Genomic DNA, 12,612 nt, shown 5'->3' with positions numbered 1-12,612 from the left:
GATGAAATCAATTTTGATAATATATTGTACTTAATTCAGTATGTCCAAAATACTATCTTTCCACATGTAATCAATACAAAAATTGTTGATGAGATATTTTACTTTTCTTTTCTTTTTTTTTTTTAGTGGGTATTTTACACTCATAGTACATCTCAATCCAGACTAGCCACACTTCTAGTGCTCAATAGCCACATATGGCTAGTGGCTACCATTTTGGAGAGCACATAGGACACAATAATTCTGTAAAGAGAAATTAACAGTAATTACAGCCCAGAGGAAGTAGTATTGTTTTAAGGAATACTTGAGGAAATTGCCCTGCATAACCCAGACCACAGTACCTCGAAGACAGATTCTGCTACGCCCTAGGAAGTCAGCTCCAGAGTTTTGACAGCCTTTTGGGAAGATGTTTGGCCGTGTAGCTCTGGGTAAGTAACCTAGTCTTCATATAACTTGGTTTCCCATTTGTTACCACTTACAGCCGCTCCCACGATTACATGAAATAATAGGAAAAAGCATTTGGTCAATACCAGCAGGTAGGAAGCACTTGATTAATAGGGGCTCTAATAATCTACTAGGATCTCGTTTTATCACACAAACCTCAATCCCATTTTGGATTTTTTTAAAAAAGTTTGGTAGGACTACCTACAGATCACCATCTTTTCTGCTACAGCAAGTGTAAAGGGGCTCTTGGGTATGGTAAATTTCCAAAAGTCAAAGTAAAACAAAAAAGGTCATGAGTTACATTATAACTAACCTTCTAGTAGAGGGAATCTCATATTGATAAAACTAGATGGTCTTCTACTTTTTTTTTTAAAGATTTTATTTACTTATTTGTCAGAGAGAGAGAGAGCACAAGCAGAGGGAGAAGCAGACTCTCCACTGAGTAAAGAGCCCGATGTGGGACACGATCCCAGGACCCTGGGACCATGACCGGAGCCGAAGGCAGATGGTTAACGGACGGAGCCACCCTGGTGTCCCTACTCTTTTATTGTGATAAAATATTCATAACATAAAATTTACCACTTTAACCATTTTTAAATGTGCAGTTCTGTGTCTTCAAGTACATTCACATTGTTCTGCAAGCATCACCATCATCCATCTCCAGGACTTTTTCAACATCCCACAGTGAAACTCTGTACCCAATAACCCCCCCATGAACCCCATCACTCCCTTCCCACAGCCCCTGGTAAACTATTCTACTTTCTATTTGTATTTGACTATTCTAGGAATCTCATCTAAATGGAAGTTTTCTATTTTTTGAAATAAGCTTTGTTCTTTCTTTAAACATTACAATAAGAAAATTTGTTTAAAAACACTGACAGTAAACCTAGAGGTTTTTTAAAAGGATAATTAATGTTGGAATGCTTGTTGATATGTGCAGATGAAAGGCACTGAAGAAATAAGTCATTATTACAGATGATGATCACTACGAAAGTTTTCTTCACTTTGTAAAAGGAACTCTGCATGAAAATGTATATACGAGAATATAAATGAAGACATGTCTGCATAAGATTACTGCTCATAAAGATTATAAATAATGATACCAAAATTTTAATGAATATCAGAAATCTCACCAGTATAGTAGATTCTTGACTTTGTCACTAGCTTGCCACTTGGCCTGGGCTTAGTGGCTGATCCTCTTAAGTCCCTCCTATCTTCATCTGTAAAATGCAGATCCTAATAAGAGCAGCCCTTCCTACATCATAGAGTTGGTGGGAAGATCAAATAAGATCATTAAAGTGAAAGGGTTTTGGAAAATACGAAGCCCTGTAGAAACATGGGGCATTATTAAAGACTGTGGAGAGATTGCTAACACAATTTGATTCAAGGCCAAAGTTTTGTACTTCCAAAAGTTAAAAAGATATTCAGTATTTGCAAATTATTTAGAAAACCAAATTCTTGCTTTGGTGACCCAGTACCATGACTGAACTGTGCTCTAAATGCCGTACATTTGATACCTACTGCTCTACGTCACCTAACCACATTACAGAACTAGATTAATTGTACAGAATTTCAGCAGTATCTTCCCAGTTTTTGGTGGGTAAGAAGTCATAAATCCACATAGCTTAAAGTCATGTCTCCACAGGAAGCTGTCTATGTTTTTGTTTTTTTACTTTTCCGTGGCGGCCACAGTGCTGCCCTCTGTAACGTATCTACTATGGGCGGCCGGCTGCAATGTGACTGAACAAGCATTTATTGAGTGCTTATAGTGTGCAAGGCATTTGCAGTAGAGATGGTGCCAGGGGAAGGATGGAGGTAGTGAGAGAAAATGCAAAGAGAAAAGGGGTATCCCTGAATTGAGTGAGCTTTAATGCTGGTGGGGGATGGCACATCCTTTGACAACTAGAAAGAAAATGAAATCAATGCCAAGAAAAGCCTTGAGGACTACACCGTGGGAGTTCCAGAGGTTCAGAGGGTTAATTCATTCAACCTAGGAGGGTAGAACCTCATGACATTTGTCCTAGGCCCTGATGCATGAGAAGGATTCCTTGGTTCTGAAATAGAGGGGAGCTATTTCAAGCCTGAAGGAGCCATACCTAGTATCCCACAAATAAATATTCACTTACTAAACTACTTGGGTGATGTGCTTGTGACTCTACAAAGCCACAGCTGGGTGGTTTAGGGGTTAAATCCTAGGTTCTCTTTCGAAAACACCAGCCTGATGGCATTCCACGGTTCCAGGAGGACCACTGGGAGAGCAGGCATACAACACCCTGGCAAACCGCACTCCATTTCAGCTCCATAGAGTTGCAAAAATCGACCAGATGGGGGTTCCAGATTTAAACACCCCACACCCAGCTAGAAAACTCTTCCACACCCCTGTTCCACCTGCAGGTTTCTAAGCTCGCTTTTACTCCTGTCCCAGTTTTCACAGATGCAACATTAGTCTTTCCATTTAGAGTTTGTTTTTTTCTGGGATTACATTTTCCCTTTCCAGTGCATTACTATTAGATTATTTTTCCCTTTCGCAAGTGTATAAGACCATTCTTCTAACCATTATCATACTATTAGCTAACATTTATTGAGATCTTACCTTGGGCCAGGCAATGTGCTTTGTATATTGCAGCATGTCCCTTACATGGTGCAGGAAATATGACTAGAGTTGACCCTTGAAAGACTCAGGGATTAAGGCACCTACCCTTCCCACCCTTCCCTGCACAGTAAAAAATCCACCTATAACTTTTGATTCCCCCCAGACTTAATTACTAATAGTCTATATTGACTGAAAGCCTTACCAATAACATAAACGGTCATTTAACACACATTTTGTCTATGTATTATATACTGTATTCTTAGAATGAAGTAAGCTAGAAAAAAGAAAATGTTATTGAGAAAATTGTAAGGAAGAGAAAATACATTTATAGTACTGTATTTAAAAAAAAAATCCATGTATTAGTGAACCTGTGCAGTTCAAACCCATGTTGTTCAAGGGCCAACTCTATTTCTATTTTATAAAGAGGAAAAGAGGGCACCTGGGTGGCTCAGTTGGTTAAGCGACTGCCTTCGGCTCGGGTCATGATCCTGGAGTCCCAGGATCGAGTCCCACGTCGGGCTCCCTGCTCAGCAGGGAGTCTGCTTCTCCCTCTGACCCTCTTCCCTCTCATGCTTTCTATCTCTCATTCTCTCTCTCTCAAATAAATAAAATCTTTAAAAAAAAATAAAGAGGAAAAGAGGCCTACAGAGGTCAAGTGACTTGTCCTAAGTCAACCGGCTAGTTCAGCGGTGGAGTCCAGTGTTAAAGTCAGGACACACACCATTTGTACACTAAATCCTGCACTGCATTATCCCTATCCCCTTGCTTTTCCCTTCAATATCAACAGAGAATTTTTGTGAAATTTGCATGTCATTTACATGCAAAGTATTTTGAAGAATGGCAATCTACTACAATAGGTTAAGAGGAACAAGCTTCTGCTGGTTTGATATGATCATGTTAACTAAGATTTATTCAGTACTTCCTCTGTGCCAGGCACTCTGCTATACACATGTACTTTCTCATTTTAACCTGCACAGTAGCCTTAGAGAGGAGCATTATCTGGTACCATCTCTTTTACAAATGAGCCAAGTGAGGCACAGAGGGGTTAAGTAACTGGCTGAAAGTCCTGTTAGGAAGTGGAGGGGGGGGCAGTATTTGAACTTTGGCCATTTAATGTCAGGGCTCTAGCTTTTAACCTCTGAGCTTTCTGACCTTTTGCAATGAGGGCCCCAGCAAGACTCTTCCTCAAAATTTCTCCCCCACCTGTCTTGCCCAGAGCCTGAAGTGAGACTCCTTACACCCTCCCTAGCAGGTGTTGCTATTTCTCTTCTGGGAGGAGTGACACTTGGAACAGGGAGAATTGAGTTCCTTCAAAGCCTTGTACCAAGAATGCAGGACACCCAAATGTGAGCAAGATCCAGGGCCTGCCTTCCCCGTTGGAGAGGGGCAGGAAGGAGATAACCAAGGCACACACAAACAACATTGAAAGAGAGATAGCAGATACATGAGTCAGACCACTCCCCTGCTTAAATCCATTCACCAGCTGCGCTCGCCAATGGACACAGTCCCTCAGCAAGACAGGCATGGCTCCTCTTCTGCATCTACCTCTGTAGCTTCATCTCTGCCTCACTGTCACACACCCTGTGCAACATAGGACAGGCATCTGTTATGTCCTTGCCTGCTTCTCTGCAGCTCCTCCGTCTGCCTTGCTTAACAGCCTTCCTTCAAGACTTACCTTGGTCACGTCTGTATTTAAACTTGGCCTCCTCTCCCAGTGTTTGAGACTCTACAACACTTTGCACAACTATTCTAGCTGTTATTACACTAAATTGAAATTATTTGCAAATATGTCTCTTCAAAGGCAAGATGAGTGATTATTCGTCGTTTGCAAGCCCAGTGCCCACCCAGCACAGGGACAGAGGAGACTCTCAAAGCTTGGTGAAAGCCAGAATACACACATAATGTAGCACAGGGATTCCTGGGCCAGGTGAGCAGCCCAGCACCCAGCACCCAGCACTGAGGTCTTGGGGATCAGCATTTGCAAGTTTGAGAGAAGGAAGATTTTTGGAAGAACTGAAGGCAGACCTGGGCCACCCTCAGTTGGATGGACAACACAAATGGGGGAGATGAGGAGAAAGGAGAAGGCCTTAAGGTTTACCTCTTCCAGAAGTTTGCTTGAGCTGGCCCCATCATTGGTTAACATTTTTTAATTGGCCCTGATATAATCCAGGTATTATTGGCTACTTTTAAAGCACCACTACATTTAATCTTACAACTTGTGAAGTATTTTTATCTATTTTATACGTCCAGGGCGGTTAAAACATCTTGATCCCACCCGCTTTCCGGTGTGATGGTTGACCTCGCTCTCTGAGGGGTTCTTTGCGCGCCACCGTTTAGGGCTTCGGGGACTCCTAACGCACAGCGGTCAAAAAATAACTGCTGAACTCTTTATGTACACAGTAGAAAAGTTGTTTGAGGGCAAGGTGCACTTGAGGAGGCCGGGCGGGGAGGGCCAAGGGGGACAGAAGCAGCAGCACGGGAGCAGGGTAGGTGCGAGAAGGGCAGGGGAGCCGGCTGGAGTGCCCGCGCGCCGGGGGCGGGGCGGGGCGGGGCGGGGCGGGGCACGGGCGCCACGCCATTGGTCGGCGCTCCCGGGAGCCGCCCCTGCGCGCCTGCCCGCCCCCCGCAGGAAGGAGCCTGCCCCCGCAGCCCCGCGCTGACAGCGGCGGGGCAACACCTGGACGGGTGTGGGGCGGAGCCCGGGGTGCATTTTCTGGGGGAGAGAAGGTTCCCCGAGCCGGGTCCGGAGGAAGGTAACGCGCCGCGCCGAGGGTTTCGGGGTTTGCACCACCCTACTGGGTCTGCGGACTGGAGGACGCGGGGAGGAGGCGAGACGCTCTCCCTTCCCCACTGCGACTCACAGCAGCGGGGTTCTAGTCTCTATTTCTCTGCCCACTCGATGTGTTATCTCGGGCAACTTTCTTTCCCTCTCCGGGTCTTTGTTAAATGAGGGAGGTGTTGGTGTTGGCTGATGCTTTGTCGTGTTCTGAGTTCTAAACCGCGAGCAGTGTTTTGGCATCCGGCAAGCTCCCTTCTTCAGATCCCCACCTATAAGAGCCAGCTCCGCTGCCCAGGGAGCCCAGTCTTCAGGAAGCCGAGGTACCCGGTAGGCGGGGGTTCTGCTGGGCTGTCGCGTTTCCCGGGGCTTTTGAGAACTGACCCTGGGCTTTGGGCTGGCTGTTGGCGGGACCTGACCGCAGAGTAACTGCCCCCAGGTGGCTCAGATGAAGTAAAGTAGGGCGTTAGGACCGATCTACAGGTGGGGTGCTGGGAAGGGGGAGTTGGGGGCTGATGATTTTTACTTGGAAAACAAGCAGTTTTTGTTTTGGAATTATTTTCCTACACCCAGACCTCGTCCTGTCATGAGTTCTAAATCACAGGAATGGGATTTATCATCTTCCAGGATGGAAAACCAACTGCTTCAGCAACCAGGACATAGGGCTCCATCAGCAGTGGGCCTCTCTCCCCACCCATCCTGTTTCCTTCCGCTTCCCTTTCCTCCCTCCTGACTTTATAAATCCCCTTGGACTTTGAGGGGCTCCATTTTCTGTCTGAATGAAAAGTGCTAATTTTCATTTAGTGCTGGTTTGTGACCAGCAGCCCCTAGAGCTTTTTGGGCTCTGGGTTGAGATGGAAGCTGGATAAGAGCAGACTGTGGATCATACTCTCAGCCTCCTGACCCATACAGCCTGGCAGGGATGTGCAGAAGAAGCCCAGTAGGCTTCAGACAGACAGACATGGGAAGGTGGAGGGACTCAAACTGCTGTCCAGCTTCCTGGCCCCTTCTTGGCAGCCATTCCCAGGGAGGGAATGTGGCCCCAGCAGCCAAACAGAGGATGACTGAACGGAGTCGAGGACTTTGATGGGGGGGGGTTTACTGTGGAAGGTCTCCAGGTACTCCCTCCTCTCCCTTTACTCCTGTAGTCCTTCTGCCCCCTTACTGTGGTGTCTGGGTGAAGTCAGATGCCAGGACCTGTCAAGAGTGATGGAGAAGGAGGCAGGGCAGTGACAATATTGACTGTGTTTATTGAGCATTTATGGGCCAGACATTCTTCTTTGCATATCATGTGTCTTTAGTTCTCACAAAGCCATATGAGGAAAGGTATACTGACATTTACCCCGTTTTACAAATGAGAAACTGAGGCTCAGAAAGATTGCTTCCGTTAGTCACATAGCTAGTAAGCTACATAGCTGGGATTCAAATCTAGTCTCTGTGATTCTAAAACCTGTGTTCTTTCCACCTTTTCTGGTGCTGCTTGAGTAAGGGCAAACTGGAATCATAACAGCAAGAATGATTATTACTGAGTTCTCAGTAGGTGCCAGACACTGTTCAAAGCATTTTTAGAGGAGTTACACCATTTATGGTGCAGGAGTTTCGGTCATTCTGGTGGGAATTAGTGACTGCTTTAGCCTCTCTCAAGCAGCAGTCCTGTTCCAGAACGCCTGCCTGATTCTCCCCAGCTGCTAGTGAGTGAGTGGGCCAGGAGCCCTGTTTTCTTTATCCTAGAGGTGGTTTGAGGTCTAATGAAAGATTGATTGTCCACATCTGATCCGCTGGACCTGACCGTTGGCTTGTGAATGATCCCACTGTCCCCTAAGAGGCCTTTCTCAGGCTTTGCCCAATAAACATTTGTGGAATGAATGAATTAGCACCTTGTGCAGAGTGGTCTGCTATCCTGCCGAAATGGGGCAGCCCGGCCCCACCATCCTCAGAACCCAGGGTGCCAGGCCAGGCCGTTCTCCCCTCTGGGCAAGGGAGGTAGAGTGAACTATGTCCCTGTGGGCTTCCAGATTTGCCTGCTAATATGTTTTCTGCCACCCGTTTTATAAAGAATTTTAAAGTTATAGTAGATGAAGAAAATATTGATTTTTTTAAAAACTAACAGGAAAAGTGACAGTCTCTCTCAAAAAGGGGGGTAAATAAGATGGTACTGTTTGCCTTAGGGCTTCTCAAACTTCTCCATAGAAGAATCTCCAATAATGAAACTGACAAGCCCTTCTAGGGGTTGGGGTATTGACCCCAGCAAGCCTGAAAATTGTTTTAAGAATTTATGTGATTTTTTTTCATGTGGTTTCATATGTTGAACTTGGTTTCAATATATAAAACAAGTTTTCCCCCCAAAATATTTGTGTAAAATTGGTGTCCTGGCATATTGTTTTAAATTCTTGGGGGCTGAGAGTATCAAATGGAGAAGTAGGGCAAAGGTTCTGGTCTGGGGGTTTGGGTACTATTTACGTTTTTAATGCACTTAGTTTACAGTAATAGAGCTTCCCAACCCCTTGTGGAGATAACCCCTTTCCTATTTATCTGAATGAAGAATGTGTTTTAAAAATAAAAAAAATCTTTATTGTTTGATCCCCCCACCAGTTTTATTAAGATATAAGTGGAATATAACATTTTATAAGTCTATGATGATTTCATACGTGTATATATTGCTACTATTTTTTTGTAGTGAGAACATTTAAGAATTACTCTCTAGCAACTTTCAAATATATAATACAGCACTGTTAGCTATAGTCACCATGTGGTATATTAGATCCTCAGAAATTAAGTCATCTTATAATTGGAAGTTTGTACCCTTTGATGAACATCTCCCCATTTCTCCACTCCCTGGTCTCTGGCAACCACCATTCTAGTCCCTGTTTCTGTGAGTTCAGCTCTTTTAAGATTACACATGCAAGTGACAAGTGAGATCATTATTTGTTTTCTTATTACCAGAGCTGTATATATATTCACTGTAGAAAAAAAATACAGATTAATAATAATAAGAATACATCCATACTCAGAAATAACTAAGGCAAAACTTGGGAGCTAGCCTTTTAAATCTTTTTCTCTGTGTCTATATGAGTAAAGTTAAAAAAAAGGGGGGGGGAAACAAATGATGAGGCCCCTGGCTGGCTCAGTCAGAAGAGCATGTGACTCTTGATCTTGGGGTTGTGAGGTTGAGCCCCACGTTGAGTGTAGAGCTTGCTAAAAAATAAATAACTTTAAAAAAATAAAAATCTCTGGTGTCTGGGTGGCTCAATAAGTTAAGCATCTGCCTTCAGCTCAGATCATGATCCCAGGGTCCTGGGATTGAGCCCCGCATCAGGATCCCTGCTCAGCCTGCTTCTCTCTCTCCTCTTGCTCCCCCTGCTTGTGTTCTTTCTCTCTCCCTCTCGCTCTCTGACAAATAAATAAAATCTTTTTTTTAAAAAAAGAACTTATAAAAAATAATTAAGATCATCATAAAGGTTAATCCTGTTTGTGAACCCCAAAATCGACCCCGCCCCATAATAAATTCCCTGGTGTCATGGAGTTTCCAGCAGAGGGAAGTGCCTGCTGTGTGTGGAGCTGTTGCTGGCGTTCAGGATCAAGCTGTGTTTCTTGTGAAATGACTCATGTGTCTTAAATGCCTCAAATGTAACTGAAAAGGTAGCTCTTCAGTGTTGTTGAAGTGCAAAATGTGAGCAGAAAACTAAAGCTAAATTGCACAGGGAGGAGCCTTAGATAAGATCATTGCATTTTATTACCTGTGTGACTTTGGGCAAGACACGTAGCTTCTCTGAACTGGTTTTCCCTTCCATAAATTGGAGATAATGACACCTATTCTACCTTCCCCTACCAGAGTCACTCTTGAGGACCAAGTGTCAGGTGAGATTGTTACTTGAATTTCATGCATGTATGTATGCTATTTTTAAAAAGATGTTTAAATGTAGAAAGATCAAAAGTATTGTAGGTCTTTATAAAATGCTGGAATCTAACTCATGGGCTTAACATTTTAGTAGGGCTTGGGGCGCCTGGGTGGCTCAGTTGGTTAGGCGACTGCCTTCGGCTCGGGTCATGATCCTGGAGTCCCGGGATCGAGTCCCGCATCGGGCTTCCTGCTCGGCGGGGAGTCTGCTTCTCCCTCTGACCCTCTTCCCTCTCGTGCTTTCTCTCTCTCATTCTCTCTCTCTCTCAAATAAATAAATAAAATCTTTAAAAAAAAACATTTTAGTAGGGCTTAACTATAATGCAAATGCTCTATTGGATTCCTACTCTAAGTTTTCTTTGAAATATATGATTCCTTGATGGCTAGCATCTCGTTGATCTTCATCACAATTCTGAACTGAAAAAAAGGACAGGAAATAGTCCCATTTCACAGAATAAAAGCAGCCTTGCCATTCAAGGGAGCTGTTCATTGGCACAGAGTCCTAGAATCCCAGGGCTTTCTCTAATTGCCTTAAGCAATGCAGAGGTGTACAAGGAAGAAGCAGTGAGAGTAGCTGGAAAGACACGGCGCTTGTAAGGGCATGGCTGAATACTGGCCCTTGAGCCACTGCCTCAAGGGCTGCTCCCAGGCATGCATGCTCTCAGCTCCTGGCATTTCCGGAAGGGCCCTAGCATTGGGAGGCAGGTTTCTCAGCTTCTGTTCCTGCTCCAAAGACCAGCTGTGTAATCTTAGCCATATCTTCTCCTTGAGCCTTGGTTTCTTTATAAAGTGAGGGATTAGGACCAGAGGAGGTACCTTCGAGTCTTAAAAATCTATGATTCTGGTAGTTTTTCATCTATGTCTGCCCAGATGGAACTTTGATAGAGAATTACCACATCCAGATAAATCAGGTGTGGAGAAAATGTTTCCACTTACTGTTGCTTCCAGCTTTTGGTGTCCCTCATGATATTCTAAGCGTCTCCTCAGCTGACACCCTCATGCAGAAGACACAATCCATAGATCATTGAGAGGAGAATTGTTTCTGCTCATCTATTTGTTACTATTAATCTAAAACCTCCTTAGATTTTTGGGAGGGAGAACTACTTTTGGTAACTTTGGGGAAGGTTGGTTGACGGAAGTGTATAGTGAAAGCAGGTTATTTCTAGCAATAGGGCTGTGTGTGTACTTGGCCTTGTGCCATGACTTTTGCAGAATGTGGGAGAAGCACACCCTTGAGTGGCTCAGAGCTCAAGGAGAGGGAGATACAGGGAGGAAGGAGGGAGAGAGACAGGAGAGAACAGAGAGTACCAGGTGTGGCTGGAATATGATGGAGATGAAAAGACCAATTTGGGAAAAGACTGAGCCCCTACAGACTTGGACCATCTAGTTTCATTCTGCATTTACATTGCCTAATACTCAATGGGAACTTAGTATTTTTAATGGATTAATAAATGAACAAATGAAAGAATGATTCTTCTGAAATGAAATTTTTGCTGAAATATGATACAGTGACTGCCAGGTGGTTGGAGTGGTGTCTTTATATATGTGAAATGTGTACTTACACCCTATGAAAACACTTTCCTGTGTATTCTGTATAATGACAATAGAGATTTTTTTAAAAGGCCAAAATAAAAGCATTTCCTAATGCCATACTTTCTAGACACTTCACAGCCACTACTAGTAGAAATGGATTTGGTTTATTATTTCTAGATAAGTCTTCTTTTTCTGTAAAAGCACCAAGAAATACTTGAGGGGTAGGAGTATAAGACCCAGGAAACAGTTCCACAAATTTGCATTCCAAGTCAGAGGGAGAAAGACAGGCATTGCTTAACATCTGGGTGACTAGACATTTATTTTTTCCCTTGCATAAGCATTGTTTTACCATAAATCTTGACGGAACTGTTGCCATCAGCTTCTGATTAGACAGATGTGTTTTGTGCCACCATTACTCATGGCCACAGGCGCCTGGGCTCTCCTGCCACTGGCTGAGTCAGCTGATTAAAACATAGGGCTTCGAGGCTGAGGGCAGGGGCTGGATCCCAGGCCAAGCCACGTGGCTCAGTCAGATCCATGCCTCAGCCACTCCCACCCCTTGCACCAGCAATCTGCACTGGGAGAAAGACTGAACTATGAAATGTTAGATTTATTAGGGAAGATTCTTTACCATTGCTTGTTTTAGACTAGTCATTTGAGTTTTAGGAGTAAGGGGTCTCCATTTTCAGTTTAATTCTTTGACTCTTGCTGGAGTGGGTTCTAGGGTTGTTTCACATTTCCTGTCTTGGCACATGCTTACGGTGTGCATCCTGAGACATTTGCTACCCGAAGTCTGCAAGTGTCTCCATTGCATATCATTTCTCCTGTGTGTCTAAAATGGGAATGATCATACTTGCCTCACAAAGTTGCTCTGAGCATTAAATGAGGTCACATTTAATCAATGAAACAGCAAAAACGGATTGAGATGCTTTTGCTGGGTGGTTGGCCAAAGACTCATCAGCCAAGGACTCACTACCTCATACCTGTCTGGTGCCATTTTTGATGTAACTACTGTTTCTATGTGACATATATTCAAGATGCCTTGTGAATAGTTGAAACCACAGGCATTCAGGGGCAAATGCTATGGATCGACTGCATGGACAGCCCCTGGGGATAGTAATTGTTTAGGTAGGATTCATCTTCCTCAAAAGTTATTTCAAAAGTATTTTTGTCTGATCTGGTATGTCCTTTGTTGCTAATATAACATATTTCATTATATCTAGTTGCTTCAGATTGCTTTTTTAAGCCCCATGAGGCAAGTAAATGATGATCATATCTGAGCAGTTACTATGTACTAGGCACTGTTCTAAGCACTGTACCTGCATCCATTTATTTAATCCTCACAGTAGTCTATTATTGATACTATTTTGA

The 12,612-nt window shown here is 43.8% G+C and overlaps 1 protein-coding gene across 6 annotated transcripts in view; it reads left to right on the top strand.

Moving 5' to 3' along the window:
- The first annotated feature begins 5,688 nt into the window (after positions 1–5,688).
- SYTL2 (synaptotagmin like 2) overlaps positions 5,689–12,612 on the top strand; it is a 120,894-nt gene continuing 113,970 nt past the window's right edge. For all 6 annotated transcript variants that reach the window (XM_028126759.2, XM_088018045.1, XM_028126758.2 and 3 more), the window contains exon 1: positions 5,689–5,787. The gene's annotated coding sequence lies outside the window, so the exon portion shown is untranslated. The remainder of the gene's footprint in view (positions 5,788–12,612) is intronic.

Source organism: Eumetopias jubatus, unplaced genomic scaffold, assembly GCF_037043125.1.
Source record: "Eumetopias jubatus isolate StellerSeaLion01/CBP00866 unplaced genomic scaffold, mEumJub1_p1.0 scaffold_13, whole genome shotgun sequence".
Lineage (NCBI taxonomy): Eukaryota > Metazoa > Chordata > Mammalia > Carnivora > Otariidae > Eumetopias > Eumetopias jubatus.
Note: the sequence above shows the minus strand (reverse complement) of the source record. Positions and strands in the feature narration are given on the sequence as shown.